Source organism: Pinus tabuliformis, chromosome 9 (genome assembly GCF_031772625.1).
Source record: "Pinus tabuliformis cultivar Carrire ecotype Pingquan chromosome 9, CPIR1, whole genome shotgun sequence".
Classification (NCBI taxonomy): Eukaryota; Viridiplantae; Streptophyta; class Pinopsida; order Pinales; family Pinaceae; genus Pinus; species Pinus tabuliformis.
Genome location: NC_142307.1, coordinates 1,700,493,932 through 1,700,510,123, shown reverse-complemented (window position 1 = coordinate 1,700,510,123; position 16,192 = coordinate 1,700,493,932). Strand labels below are relative to the sequence as shown.

Sequence of the window (16,192 nt, the reverse complement as noted above, 5' to 3'; positions counted from 1 at the left end):
TGAGGATTTGTGCTTGATTTTGACAATTGGGATGAAGGCTTAGGTATCAAAGGATTTTGGGAAGATGCTCCGGTTGAGATGGTTCTAGAAAGAATAAACTTAGATCTTAATTTATCACCACCTTCTTCTATGCCTCTCGCAGAGAAAAGGCCAACTAATGTATGAACAATTCGCAGAAGGATTTTGCAATGAAGCTCTCCAAATCCATCTCCTGGAATGCTAGATGTAGCAATACATTCACTTAGGTAGAATGAAGTATGTAGGTCTACATCCCAAATCCAGTGTATGTGCAAGATCTCTCTCAGGTCAGCACATACTTTAGCAGTGTGTATAGGCTTTACATGACAATTAGTCTGCACCAGAAAGAGGCTTTTAGCAGTTTTCACCTAGATCTTCCCTTAACATATTTGGTTTCAAATATGGGACTGATGCAATTATAAACCCCACACCCAATAACAGGTCACTTCTATTTCATGAATCATCTCGGAGAAGTAATTTAGCCCTTGTTTTAGAGATGGAAAATGATATAGTTAAATATGATTTTTTTCAGGTGTGGGAAATGATGGAACGTGCTCTAGCATCAAGATAAGATAATATAGGTCCGACTAATTCCAAAAAATATGGAAGACATTAGCAGGAATCAACTTCTATCCATAAAATAAATGATTTATCAGAATCGATGGGCAATTCAATGCCAAGTGTTGTGAGTGGAAGAATATTAACTGCTCTTGTATGATAAAGTACTATCAATAGTCAAGATAGACATATTCATGCAACTATTAACTATTTGGAAAATCTAGAAAGGATAACATGAGGCATCTCATGTAGGGATATCGGAAATAATAGGCTACCAACACCTAGTGTTTCTAATGAGATATTGGGTATAAGATTATATGAAAGAAGTAAAAGTTTACATCATCAGCTAAAAAATGGAACTTCATTTAGTAAACCTCATGAAAATGGAGGCCGCAAAGTTGAAGGTGAAGAGGAGAAGGTGATTCCATGGTAAAATCTCACATGAAGCACACACTCACAATGTAACATATAGGTAAAAGCATCTTTATTTTTCCTTCTTTTATGGTTTGTTTCTATATAGTTGATTTTACTAGGTGTACACTTCAAGCATCTAAAAATTTCTCTTTAGAAAATCCTATTTTTATTCTTTCCATGACTTAGGAAACCAACCAAGTCATTGGAAAAACATTGTTGTGGCCAACCCAAAGTCTCCCTTTGTCGAAAATTCTCTGTCTAGCTCCCTGTTGCAACCACATAATAACCTCTTGACATTCCTATTTTGAACTTGATGGAGTTGACATAAGCACTAATAGGAAATTCTAGAAAAGGAAATTGATAGAGCTTTAAAAAATCTCCATGAAAAATCTAAAATCTATTCATGAAATGGTCTCTACACTTGTCGACATATTGAATTGAAACCATTCATTGGTTTGACATTGATCATGAAAGGCTACTAAATTAAAAGTATTATGTGTTGGAAATGACGTTTTTTACAATGGATGAAATTCATTTCCTTTTCAAACATTATTTTAAGTAAATTTCATATTTACATAACAAGTGGTCATTTCCTTCCTCTGTTTTCTATGTTTGGGATGCAATAGAATTGAACATTGAGGTCCTAGTGGGCCCCTTGTTGAATAAGTTTCTCTAGATACAACAAAAATTGTAAGATAATTCTTTGGCTCTTTCAATTGCTATTTTGAGGTCTTCTGTATGAGGAAATTGATGTTTTTTTCTAATAATCTAAGAAGAAAAAATAATAATTGGTATGATTACAATAATGAAGGCCAAATGGTTATGGGTATTTTCTAGTAAAAGATAGTTGATATTGTTAGAAACTATCATCATGTTCTAGATACTTTCTTGTCACACAATTTTTCTAATCAAATCCACACAAAATCCTAGAACCATACTTTTAAACATCCCTTTGCACCATAGAGGAAAATTGGTAGTGTATTCCTTTTCCAACTATTGTTAGGATGGCTCTAGTTTCCACCACCATCTCCTAATGCAATGATCAATGTAACACTAGGGTAGATTAAAATTTTTGTTGTATGAATGATATATTGTGGGGGGGAATCACACAAAAGGTTTTATTTTCATTCCTATCATGGACACCTTCAAATATGCATTGCCATCCAAGCAAGGATTTATCTCAATTAGAACATATGTTTTAAACTCCTTGAAGATGCACTCAAGAAATATACTCTACCCAACAATGTCATTAACTTTTCTAATATCAAAATTGGTCTAGTCCTTCTGTAATTGTAAGGTCTTTGGCTTGCAACACCACCTCCATCCCAAAATAAAATGTCAAGCTTAGTATTGAGAGATTAGTACCCCACTATGTCTAAGTACACCATATCCTCCTCTATCCACTTAGGAATTAATTTAGTAGTATTTAACTACTTAAATTACCATCATGACTTACTCACAAATTCATCTCTCATGAGGTAGAAATTGTACATTAACATAGCCAAAAAATTTCCTAAAAGTAACATTTCTTTTCCATTTTTCCCAAGCCAATAAAATAACTTTTTTTCCTCAAGCACCTCTTCCTAATGCCACCTTCTACCTTTCCCAACCCATTTCCAAGAATATTTAGCATCCCTAAATAAGCTTAGGGAAAATTTAGGGTGAGGGTTAAAAGAATTCAAGTCACTTGAAGGCATTTTGTAAGTTAAACCCTACCCCCTCAGTCATTAAACCCTAATTTAACTCATCTACTATATTTCAAAGATTTTAGACAATTATTTCCCATTATTGTATGTTGGCTCTATGATAGACTCAATGTGAATGAAATGTTTTTAAATATGGCCTATTGTTGTCTAATTTCCTAACATATCCCATCTTATAGGAATAAGGTCTCACTTGAGACACACAATAATTCCAATCAATAAAGTGCAACATGTTAAACATTTTAGTGGGGATCACATTCGTTATGATATTATTAGCAACCATTTAAACCACTATAACTAACATCATTCAGATGAATAAAAGACAAGCATAGATTACCCAAACATAGTACGAATACAAACACACAAGTAGAATAATAATCCATTATACTAATAGCATGCATGGTATTACATAGCTCTAATGTAGAGTGAACACCAAAAGCTGATAACAAATGCAATCCCTCTTAGAACTTCTCCTTGGTATTGAATCTATTTAAGTAACTTACACACCTTGCACATACAAGAAACTAGAATGTATTCAAAAGACTCAAAATTATAATATAGAATCTACCAACTATAAGCCACTCAAAACACAAATAACATACAAAATACTCTTTTTTTAGAAAAATACACAACTGCAAATAATATATGACATAACTCCTTAACCTAATGTAATTAACCTCCCATGGATCAACATACTCAACCTTCTACATATTTAGTTCTTCTACAAATTTATATTTTTTCAAATTCGTTAGGCTTTTCTCTATGCTACATGCTTTTATGACCAATCTTTAAAGCAACCTTGAAAAACACACACATTTTATATCAAAATATGAATTTTATTCAAATATCCAAATTTTTCATTTCCCTTGCATTGCAAGGCTTGTTGAGGGAAGGAGGAGAAAGGGTGTGGCCATGTTGTGGCAAGTTTGATCTGGTACATTTCATTGGGTTTGTCCAAGGTGAGGGGAGGAAGGGCACGGCCATGCTGTGGTAGGTCTATTATGGTACATTTGGTTGGGTTTCTCCATGGTAGGAGGAGGAAGGGCATGACCATGTTGTGGCAGGTCTAATCTGATACATTTTGTTGAAGTCAAGAAAATGGATCTTGGTGATTTCATCGCTCCACAAAAGGAATCTACACAATATTCCCCACACCACTAGGCAATGGCCCATCCTCTCTCTTCGTAACTTCAAAATACTTCTATACAAGTGGAATGAGTCACTCAAAAGGATTTATGTTTAGGATTCCATGGAGGAATATGAAGCATATGGTGTGGGCGATTATGGTTGCACCAATTAAGACATGAACTATCATATATATAAACATGACTGATGTTGCATTCTAACTGTGAGTTGAAGCACTTCACCAAAATGACTAGGGTCAAACCCAATAGGCATGCTCCAGGATAAAGTAAACATGTAAAAGAGAAAAATGTGTGAAATGTGTTGACTCTTCAATGAATCTCTACGGAGTTTTTCACCCTTCCACTAGAGGATAAGCTCAAATACAACATGAGAGGTGGGAAGCGTGGATGATTTGTGGTGAGAATCCATCTCCAGGGCGAAAGCGTTCATGACTAGAGAGAAATCTGCATTTACCTCTCTTATTCCTTTCACCATCATGATTACAGCAGGTGGCTTGTTAAGCCTAATGGCTGGAGGTACCCTGTATGTCCCCTAAATGGCCATATAAACTTATTTCAGCTCTGTTGCGTATGAATTTAACACTAAATTATGTATTTGCAGGGAGGTTGTGGAGAAATGCAGCGAATCCCTGATGGGTTTGGCATGAAATTTGTTGGATATAATATTCGAGGCATTGGGAATGGAAATTGAAGCAGTGACCAAGGCTTACATGGAGATGGACCAAAAAGTGGGGATAGACTTCTATCCCAAATGCCCACAACCAGATATGACGTTGGGACTAAAAGGCACACCAATCCATTCACCATCACTCTTCTCCTCCAAGACCAAGTTGGAGGCTTATAAGAAACCAAGGACAACAAAAAATATGGGATCACCATGGAGCCCATTCAAGGAGCTTTTGCCATCAATTTGGGAGATCATATACATGTAAGTGTATCAAATCACCTGAGTAATTTCAACTTTTTTATTTGGGTATTTTTATTTTGATTTCCAATTTAATGTATCAAACAATTACAAAACAGTTATATATGTTTTAAAGTTAATTCATTTAAATACTCAAATATACCATCGACATAACTCAAACTTTTATTAATAATATTATTGTAGTGTTTTCGAATCATTACGATGTAATGACATTGTAGTATCTTAGAAATGACAAGTTAAAGACCACTAACCATCAAGCCATGGTGAATTTGAACAGCAGCAGGTTGTCGCTTGCGAAGTTTCAGAATCCAACGCAGGAGGAAATCGTGCACCTATTGGATGGAGTTGAGAAGGAGGTGGAAGGTGACAAGTGCATCATGGAAGAGCCAGTCACTTTTGCTCAGAAGTATTCCTGAAAAATATCAAGTTTTATTGTAGTGTATTCTTATGCAATGAGTTATTATGTGGAATTTTCTTTTCCTTAAGAAGGATTCTTATCAAAGAATTATGGTGTGTTTATGCTGGGAACATCTTCATACAGAAAAGAATGAAAAAAAACCAGATGTGATGAATTTTGTTGAACCTATCTCCATTCCCCATGGTCTCAATCTTGTTGATCTCTCTGAAATGGACATCGTAAGTGCAGAATAAAGGTTTAACAAAAGACAAAACATAGACTTAACAATTTTTGTAACTTGGCATTGAATTTTTTCTCATTTCTTGTATAGTCTAGTCTACCCATGTGGTATATGTTATATTGGCATTACTTTCTTGTTGTTGGAGATCTATCCATGGTAATGGAAACTCCACTTCCAATAGACATACCAATTGTTGCAATATTGTAAACCAATTTGCATCTTTTTCTTAACACACTCAATAGGAGTATAAATAAATGATGTAGCAATACGTACAAACATTCTAGCCAATGCACCTCCAAGACCATTATTTCCTATTTTTGGAAATAGATTCTTGGAAATTTTTTATTGTAAATGAGTGTCTATTCCCAAGTACTCCTCAATTCTTAGAGGGCCCACCACCTACTTCATTGAACTATAGCTAGTAAAAACACACGTAGTGAGCTATTATAATGTCATATGTACTTCATACAATGATGAAAATTGGTTTGGTTAATAGAGTAAACTAATGAAACCTAGTTGGGGTCTTGTATTACCAAAAATCTTGAACCATTGATCTTTTCACAATGAACTCTACTCACATCATAAACAATATTTCTACATGGTCTGCCATTACTAGTAATTGCACAAGAACATAATCCCACACAATAATTTGTCAGATGAAAATTCTGGAGATGAACTTGGTGGTATTGTAGCAGTCTTCACAAACACAAAGGTTCTTTGTTATTTTTTATAATTGTTAAACTTTCATTTTTACAAAGACTCGTCACCATATTCTCTAAATACATCTTTGTTCCTAACTACTGCAATATTCTCTTCTCAACATAACACTTTCTTATCAACTGATATACAATCACCGGTTTGACTTGGCATTTCTTGTGAGATCATGATTGAGCTCATAAATAACTAAAAGGACTAAAATGTAGATCATATATAATAATTGTATCTACACTTGGAAAATTGATTCCAACGCCCCCCCGGCCTGAGTTGAAATAAGAAAAATAAAAAATTTGTTATCTAGGCCACTGAAGTTCTTTATTCAATGCTGCTTTTCTAATGTTGAAGTGCTCCCATTCATTCGACAAAATATAAATTCTAAGAAGTTCAAGAAGTCTTCAAGTATATCAAGCATCCCTTTCGAACTTGCTTCAATTGTAGAAGCACCTTTCCAATACCTAAAGCTTTCTAGATACTCTAACTAGCATCTCAAATACCTTTCTTACAGAATAACTCATCAGTTTTTGTCCTCAGAAAAGATATGATGAATTACAATCAGGAAGGAGAAGAATTTCTAGAATTATATATTCAAGTATTAGTTGTAACAGGATTCGGTAGGACTTATTAATCAAGGCTTGTTAAATAGCTCTCTCTTCAAAATAAATTATGGCACGTTGTGAAATAGTTACATGAAGCCTTCCATATAATTCTCAAATAAAAGAAGAAAATTATGATTTTTCGTGTCATGAAATTCATAGATGAAGAGAATAAAGGGAAAGAAAAAAATGTTGTAATCATGTTCCTCCCATGTTCAAGCATATATGAGAGTTTTGGAATAGCTACAATATATGTGAGGTAGCATAGAAAAACTTTCTAGAGGTGCACAAGGTCTCCATTTTTCATTTTTTTCTTTTGTTTTTATTTTTTATTTTTGTCCTTCCACACCAGAACCATCTTGATTTTTAAGCTTGGTCACATTTGAAGTATCAATTAAAAGCATATATGCACTTCCACTGTCTCCTAGACCTTGCATCCTCTTGTCAAACCCCTATAACATTCATGGAATTCATCGCCTTCTCAGCTGAGTCTTGACATCACATAGTCCTCAATTGAATAAGAAAGAATCCCACCAAAAACAAGTATAGTTCCTCCCAAAATGTGTTGCAGTACCAAATCACACACTCCTTTAGGGTTTTCTAACCACAAAACCACCTTGATTACATACAAACAAGCCCACAAAAATATGCAAGCCTGAGGCAACAACTTGTCATGTTCCCTTGGTAGCCCCTCCATTCAATTTTCTTGACAATGAAATTCTTGTTTTCAAACCAGTAATCCATATTTTTGCCTCCGTTAGGCTGGCATGTTTCCATGAAAATGCCTTTTTTTTCTCCACTAATTTTCTATTACCAAATTGAGTTAATTTCAAAATTCGCCAAAATGCCTCATCGAAGTCCCAAAATTGGCCCAGGACTTACCTGATGGATTCGTCTTTTACAACATAAGGCTTCAACCAAGACTTTTCTAACACTTAGAGCTTATCATGATTATCTAATTCCAACCAACTAGAGGGTTGTTGAGGAAGTATGCACAGTTGTAACTCCTCCATGTCTCTCATCTCCATGGTTTCAGAGAGGCAACATTTAGATGAAGAGGATGTATTTTCATTAAAACTTGAGAACATCATCGAAGAGTTTCCATGATATATTTCAAAACATCCTAAGTTAGCAACAACTAGAACTATCTATGAAAATGAGATGTTGGTTCCTTTTTTCTAACTCCCTTATCTAACGTTATATTTCTCACGTTGACTACATCATCCCATAGAAGTAGCATAGATTTTTTACAATATCACATATTCCCCATTCAAGTGTCTCGAGTGGTTGAGGAGGTCAAACATGCACGCATGATGCTCCACTCTAGGCTTCAACTCAAACTTTCAACTAATTCAATTGAAATGATGCTAGCCTTCGGTTAGGATATTTTGACACATAGGAAATAATTAAGTATAACTTTGTCAACTCTATAGTTAGGTGATCATTCATGAGAGAAGCTAATGTAAATATTATTTCTTTTACATTAGTAAATTTCCTGAAGTGGTCGTGTTGGCTCAAGCCATACACTGTTTCCCTCTTTGAGGGTTTTAACCATGTCAAGAATACTGGTGTACTAATCTATGATATGTTTGTGAGCGGTGTCCTTTGGTGTTCTATCTAAGGAACTTACCCTGTAAATTCATACATGGTAACAAAGCTATTCGACAACTGCATCTGTTGCTGATCCAAATGGGAAGACGGTACAAATGTGTCTGACTGTCGTTTCCTAGATCTATTGTTTCTGACCACTTACGAGCCGAGAGGACTACTCAATTGTGTTAAGAGCATCTTTTAAAGTTGGGAACCCCTTTGGTTTCACACAAAAAGGTTTGTGGTAGCCCTAGCTACGTCATTTTTATGATCTGGAGGTATACAATCTTTATTTGTAGTTATAGTTATTAATGTCTTTGTTTATTTCATGGATAGTTCATAAGGTACCATTGTAAAAGTGACTTTCACTTATTTATAAAAGTGGGTCACATAAAGAAATGTATTTTTAAAGTTAGCTGATTAGATTAAGTTTGGAAAGGGATTTTTTTTTTTTAAATAGCATTATAATTCACTTCCCAACATTCACGTAGTTCGTCGGCATCTTCAACAACTTTTCTTCAAAAATTCATAACTTCTTCATTCAGAAGCCATTTTCAGAGCCGTTTTTTTTAATCGGCCTAATTTTTCAAGATATTTCCATTCGAACACTTAGTCTCAACATCTACAACTTCAGTTTCTTTCATAATTGAAAGTCCATGACAAGTTATTCTTGATAGCACCAACTACTTCCATTGGCTATCCTACATTCTGGATTTACTTGGAAGTAAAGGTCTTTATAGAATATCCTCAGGCCAATGCTCTAAACCTAAATATGAAGATAAGCAAGCCAAATGGGAAAATAAACAAGATCAAGCATGTGGTTGATAAGGATGTCTATTTCTCCACACCTTAGATTCCATATGGCATAAATTGATACCCAGATGAAGTAATGAAACAACTCAATAAAATTTTTGGAATTAAAAATGAAATTAGAGTCCATCAACTTGAAAATGAGTTGCTTACATTGGACCCCAATAATTTTTATTCCATTGAAGATTTTTTGTCCGATTTCAAGACGCTCAGACTTCTCTTGGAAGGTGTTAAGGTTAAGAAAGAGGAAGGTAGCCTTATCTGTTCCATCCTTACTAAGTTAGGACCAACCTACTCTATGGTTGTTTCCACCTTTCATTCTACTAGAGAAGCCTTTATTTCTCAAGGACAGGACTACAAGTTCCCCTCTTTTGATGACTTTTGTGATTCTTTAATAAGAGAACAAGAAAAACTCTTACATCTTGGTCTTCCTAATACTGGAAATTCTTCCAAGAAAGCCTTAGCATCCCAGCAGCAACCAAATTCAAAGAATCCTAAGAAGCAACATTGTAAAAATAATGGTCCTAAACCAAACAAGGGTCCTAAGCAATTTCAGTCTCAAAATGAAAAATAAATTCAACAAAATGATCAGGAAAATAAAAACAAAGGGTAGAAGACTGATAGACAATGTAACTTTTGTAATTGTGATGGAAACTTACAATCCAAATGCTTTAAGAATATGGAATCCTTGGAAGTAGCCATGAAGAAGCATAACATCCATTTGGAGCACTCTTCAACTTCAACTTCATCTTCAGGAATAACACTTTTTGCATGTGGTTGTCAAGCATCTCGGTTTATTTATGCACTAAATTTATCTTCTTCTTCTCATTCTCATGAATGGCTCATTGATTCCGGAGCTTATTATAAAATGGAAAAAAACAAAGCCATGTTTTCTTCTTTAAATGATCGTAACACCAAAAATATTTATGTTGGTGATGATAGATCTCTTAGTGTTGTAGGGATTGGAACTATTCATCTAGACAATCGTCAATTTAATGATGTATTATGTGTTCCTACCTTATCCTGCAACCTTCTATATGTATATCAGATAACTCGTTCAGGTGAAGGTACAACCATTGAATTTTCACCTCATGGTGTTGTAATTAAGGACCTAAGAGATCCTAGACAAATTTTAGTTGTCGGAATTGTTGATGATTCTGCAAGGTTGTATAATTTTAACAACTTTGGGTCATCAACTCTTCCCTCGATATTTTTTGCTCATAATGATGAAGTAAGCAAAATTTGGCATGAGCGATTTCGTCACTTAAACTATCGCTCCCTTCAAAGTCTATAAAAAGAAAATATGGTGACAGGTCTTCCTATGGTATCTTGCAGAGATGGTGTTTATTCCAGATGTGTACTCAAAAACATCATCAGGATAGTTTTGAAAAATATTCCTCTAGGCATGCCTCAGCCCCTTTACAACTTGTGCATAGTGATTTATGTGGTCCACTTCCAACTGTCCCATTCTCTGGCTACAATTATTTCTTAACTTTCCTTGATGATTTCTCCAAACACACTTGGCTATACTTCTTATAACTCAAGGGTGAAGTCTTTTACATGTTCTTGGCCTTTAAGGCCTTTGTTGAGAAACAATATGGACATCAAATTCTTAAGCTAAGATCTGATAATGGCGGAGAATATGTTAACAACAAATTCACCCACTTTTTCACTGTGCATGGAATTCAATTGCAACATACTACTCTATATAATCCACAACAAAATGGTGTAGCTGAAAGGAAGAATCACACCTTAAAGGAAATGGCTAATTGTATGCTTCAATCTAAAGGACTTAGTCTTAATTTTTGGGCAAGAAGCAATTAACTGTGAAAATTAGTTAGTAAGTCAGACTCCTACTATGGTTTTAAATAATATCACTCTAGAATAAGCATGGAGCTCAATTAAACCAGATGTAAGTCACTTTCGTGTTTTTAGAAGTGAAGCATGGGCCCATATTCTAGATGAGAAACATAAAGCCTTGGAAACTAAGAGTGAAAAATGTATTTTTGTTGGATATTCTGAAGATTTCAAAGGATATAAACTTCTTCAACCTAAATCCAAAAATGTTATCGTTAGAAGAGATGTAAAGTTTGCTGAAAATATATCGGCCTGCGAGCCTAGTTCAGTGGATGTGCCACCTCTCTGTATCCATTATACCTCTAAAAATATTCCTTCTTCGGATGATGACAGCGAGGATGAAAATCCTCCCCCACCTTCTCAGGATCCTCCTTCAGCTCCTTAGCTTCCAAAATGGGTCTACGCTACTCAAGATGCAGCAGGTGATCCTACATATCAATGTTGTACATGTTCTCAGTTTAATAGAGGCTCTTCTTTACTGTCTCAAGATTCAACAAATTATGATCCTCACATTTTTGCATAAGCTTCAGGCCATCCAGATTGGGACACAGCTATGAATGAAGAATATCTTTGATTATTGGCAAATGATACATGGGACCTTGTTCCTCTTCCAAAGGGATGAAAACTTGTTAGATGCAAATGGGTTTACATAACCAAGTTTGGGATGAGATGGAAAAGTTGATAAACATAAAGCTCGTCTTTTTGCTAAGTGTTTTTCACAAGTTGAAGGCATTGACTATACCAAAACATTCTCTCTTGTTTCCAAAAATGAACTCTATCTGCCTTGTTCTTTCCCTTACTGCCTCTTTCAAATGGCAAGTCCATCCTATGGATGTTAAATCTCCCTTCTTACATGGGGAATTTCATGAAGAAATCTATATGGAACAACCTCCTGGATTTATACAAACAGACTCCAGCCTTGTATAATGGCTTAAGAAATCCCTTTATGTCTCAAGAAATCCCCTCAAGCTTGCTATGACAAAATGGATAGCTTTCTTTTAGATACTGGCTTTTCTAGGTGTCATTCTAACAATACTGTCTACACCACGAAAGTGGGTAAGTCTCTTATAATTCTTGTTCTTTATTTTGATGATCTTATCCTTACTGGTAGTGATCCCAACCTTATAAACCATGTGAAGTCCACCCTTAAAAAGAAGTTTGAAATGACAAACTTAGGATACTTGCTTTATTTTCTCGGTCTTCAAGTCTTGCAATCCAAAGGAGGTATTTCACTTTCCCAGTCCCAGTATGCCTATGATCTTCTACGCAACTTTCACGTGGAAGACTGTAAGCCAGCCCCTTCTCCCTTTCAGTCTGGAGCCAACCTTTCAGTCACTTGTACTTCCCCTAAAGTTGATGCAACCTTATACCATTAGCTTGTTGGAAAACTTTTGTATCTAATCCATACCCGTCTTGACCTTTCCTTTGTTGTTGGCCTTGTTGCTCGGTTTATGAAAAACCCACATGAAAGTCATTGGAAATCAGCTAAAAGAATAGTTCATTATGTTCAAGGTATAGTTTAGTTTGGGATTCATTATAGTGCAGAAGCATCTCCTCTATTGGTTGGTTTCACTGATTCTAATTGGGCTGGTCAGCCTGATGATCAGAAGTTACTGCACGTTATATCTTCACTCTTGGTTCTAGACCTTTTACATGGGCTTGTAAGAAACAAAGTGCCATTTCTTTTTCTTTAGCAGAAGTAGAGTATCATGGCGTCGTTGAAGCTAGTAAGGAAGCCATGTGGCTTTGTCAGATCTTGTCGGAGTTTGGTTTTCAACAACAACATCCGACCATACTTTGGTGTGATAATCAAAGTGCCATTCAACTATGCAAAGATCCAGTACAACATCAGTGCAACCAACACATTGATCTACACATGCACTTCATTAGAAAGCTCATTCATGACCATGTTCTTGAAGTGCACTATTGTTCAACTAATCATCAAGTTGGATACATCTTTACAAAGACTCTCACAGAGGCGAAGTTTACTAAACTTCAATTTATGGTTGTAGTTCAAGAAGTTGTCACTAAGGGGGGATATGCTCTAATGCTTCCTTCCTTATCCTCTTGTCTCATCTTTGAACATCCTTCAATCCTATCCCAAGTTGTTCTTAAGTGGGGATGTTAAGATATTCAGACACGAGAAATAATTAAGTATAACTTGATCCAATGTATAGTTAGGTAAAGTTTGTTTCTTTAGTATGTACTTTTTGTAACTTACAATCCGATGGTCACGATATGTTCTAGACATGAAGTGATTTGATGGTTCATTCTCTCCTTGCTATTACTGACATATGATCCATGGCTTAACACCTTATTAGTCCATGATCTCCATTTAAAGAGCATGGCGGGTCATTTGTTAGGTGACCATTCATGAGAGAATATTATGTAATTTTTCTTTCTTTTACATTAATAAATTGCCTGAAGTGGTTGCGTTGTCTCAGGTCATGGACTATTTCCCTCTTTAAGGGTTTTAACCACGTCAAGAATACTCGTGTACTGATCTGTGATCTATTTGTGAGCAGTGTCCTTTGGTGTTCTATTTATGGAACTTACCCTGTAAATTCGCATAGAAGTAGCATAGATGTTTGACAATATCACATATGCTCCATTCAAGTGTCTCGAGTGGTCGAGGAGGTCAGCCATGCATGCATGATGCTCCACTCTAGGCTTCAACTCAAACTTTCTATTAATTCAATCGAAATGATGTTAGCCTTCATCTACTAGTCCTACATAGCTGCAAGTAGATAAAATAGCAATGAAGCTGATATGGCCTACCTTAATGCCTGCTTCTTTTATTTCATAAAATTGTTAGGGCATCTTCCTCATGTCCATGCTTTCAATACCCACACCTCAAATCCACTATGTCAACACATGAAGGAAAAATAATTTCTATGGTAATAGAGTTAGCCTTCATCTCTGTAAGTTGCATTCAACCGAAGAGTTTCAAGGTTCAACACTATGAAAAAATTTAGTATATCTCACAATGACCACACTAATTACATCTGGGTTGATTCCTGTCATTTTGAACTTGATAAAAGAGTCCCAACACCTCATCACAATATCCATTCAATGCATAGCAAGAAATTATTCTATTCCATGAGATGATATCCCTCTTTGGCATATTGAAAAATATTTCATATGCATCATCCATTTTTCTTTTGTTGCAGCACTGCCAATTCTACAAAAGTGAGAGCACTAATAATAGTGGCTAAATTGGCTTTCACTCTAGCCAACTGCATTTGAGAAAAGATATCATTGCACTATTTTCGTGGCCATTCTACTCATACTTGGATATCATCGCACTCCAAATGATCAGATTGGGTTTCAACCATCCAAACTCTATTTCGTCAAGTAGCTTTCCTACCTCTTCACAATTTCTAATTTTGAAAATTTCTTGTAGTTGTGGTGTTCCTTGTAACTTTGGATTTCCTTGCCTTGCTGCAGTGCCACAATCTCAGCGCACACCTTGAGGACAATTGTAAAGGTGTGTCTCCACTTAGTCCTTCCGATTTTGTTTGGTAATACAACTTGGGGTATTCCTGGTAGTGCCCATCCCTGACACAACCTTTGAAAATAACATTCCATGTAGACACATTTCGCTTGGGAATTTTGTCAAACACTTGGCGTGTGCCCTTCATACTTCCACAATAAGCATACATGCCGACAAGATTAGTTACCAAGAAAACACTCTGGGTTAATACTCCCATGATGAGCATCTGGGCGTGGAATTTATGGCCTTATGATGGGGTTTTCTTGTTGATACATTCCTGCAACAAGAAGTAACAGGCATCTAAGTCAATGGTGTATGTTTCATTGACACCCTGAAAGTATGCCTTTATATTAGAAGAAGGCATCCTTGTAATCATGGCAGTATTCATCATTGTAGTTGTTGTTGTAGTGAATGGTGTTATGGTTTGTTGTTTGTATCCAATCAACAAACATATACAATCCGCAGTGAGACCACCATCAATACCTCTAAACACAACCATCCAAGATGTCATTCATTTTGTACAAGCATTATGTCAAGCAATAGGTATGCAAACTCTAAGCTCTAGCACCTTCCGTTCAAGAGTATCCTCAACAGAACTTTCTAAAGAGAATCCTCTTCTGTGTTGGTATTTATAACCCTTTTATAATCCAACTTTGGCATTTTATTAAATGGCTTGCAACCATACTCAGTAATTATACTGTGCTATAAGTTTGCATCCCATGAAGACCTAGTATTGGAACCTGGGCACTCTGATACCATTCTAATGTTCCTAGCCAACTCTTGGCAACGCTAGTCACACAAACCCAAAAATTGCTCCAAAATTTACTAAAAGCACAAGCTTAATTTAACCATAGCATATAATTCTCGCACACTGCCATTAACCAAATGCATAGAATAAAAATACATTTCAAACATAACCAAGAATACATATACATTGATCTATTATTGAATGTTAGTTTTGTTTTACTAATTTCAATTAGAGATTTATAAACAAATGCTTGTCCATTTCTTCTTGTGCATAGGTATCAGTAGTTTGTTTGTGAATGTAAACATGTAATTTTCGTCAAGTTTAATGTGACATTTATGAGAAAAATAACATAAAAGACAAGTGTTGAATAGCAGCAATAAAACGTATAGAAAACCATCAATTCAACACTTAGCACAATGTTTTGATGAAGAATTTCACCCCTCCAAGGCTACATCTCCTTGGTCCAGTTTCCATGGCTTAGGCCTCTGTATTAGCTCAATATGGAAAAAAATGTTATTTACAGAACTCTACTACTCCTGAAACCTATTCCATTGTGTTCAAAATGTTGAAATTAGTTAGGAATCCCTTCTCCTAAGCTCCATTTTGTCGAAAAATGCTCCAGTTATGACTCAAACTAGTTTTCCCTAGAAAACCTCCTCCAAAACTAGAGGAACTCCAGTTAGCTCTGCTAAAATTGGTGGAACCTCCAAATTTATCAGATCCGCTAAGCATGCCACCAACTTAATCTCGAGTTTAATAAATGTAAAACTCATATTAATTAAGTTAACTATGGATTAGCACTAATTGCGCGTAGTTAGGCTAAAACGTTAGCCTTTTATCTTGGTGGTCTTTGTGGAGGTGGTCACATGTAGCAGAGAGTTTGTTGTTATGGTTAGTTAACTACGCGGTTATGTATGGAGTGGTCACATGAATCGCATTGAATGTTAGCGACTGTGGTTTTTTGGAGCTATCAGTTTGTATTG

At 35.6% G+C, this 16,192-nt stretch overlaps 1 pseudogene; it reads left to right on the top strand.

Moving 5' to 3' along the window:
- Positions 1 to 4,151: 4,151 nt before the first annotated feature.
- LOC149155431 (naringenin,2-oxoglutarate 3-dioxygenase-like) lies at positions 4,152 to 6,600 on the top strand (annotated as a pseudogene).
- The last annotated feature ends 9,592 nt before the right edge of the window (positions 6,601 to 16,192 follow it).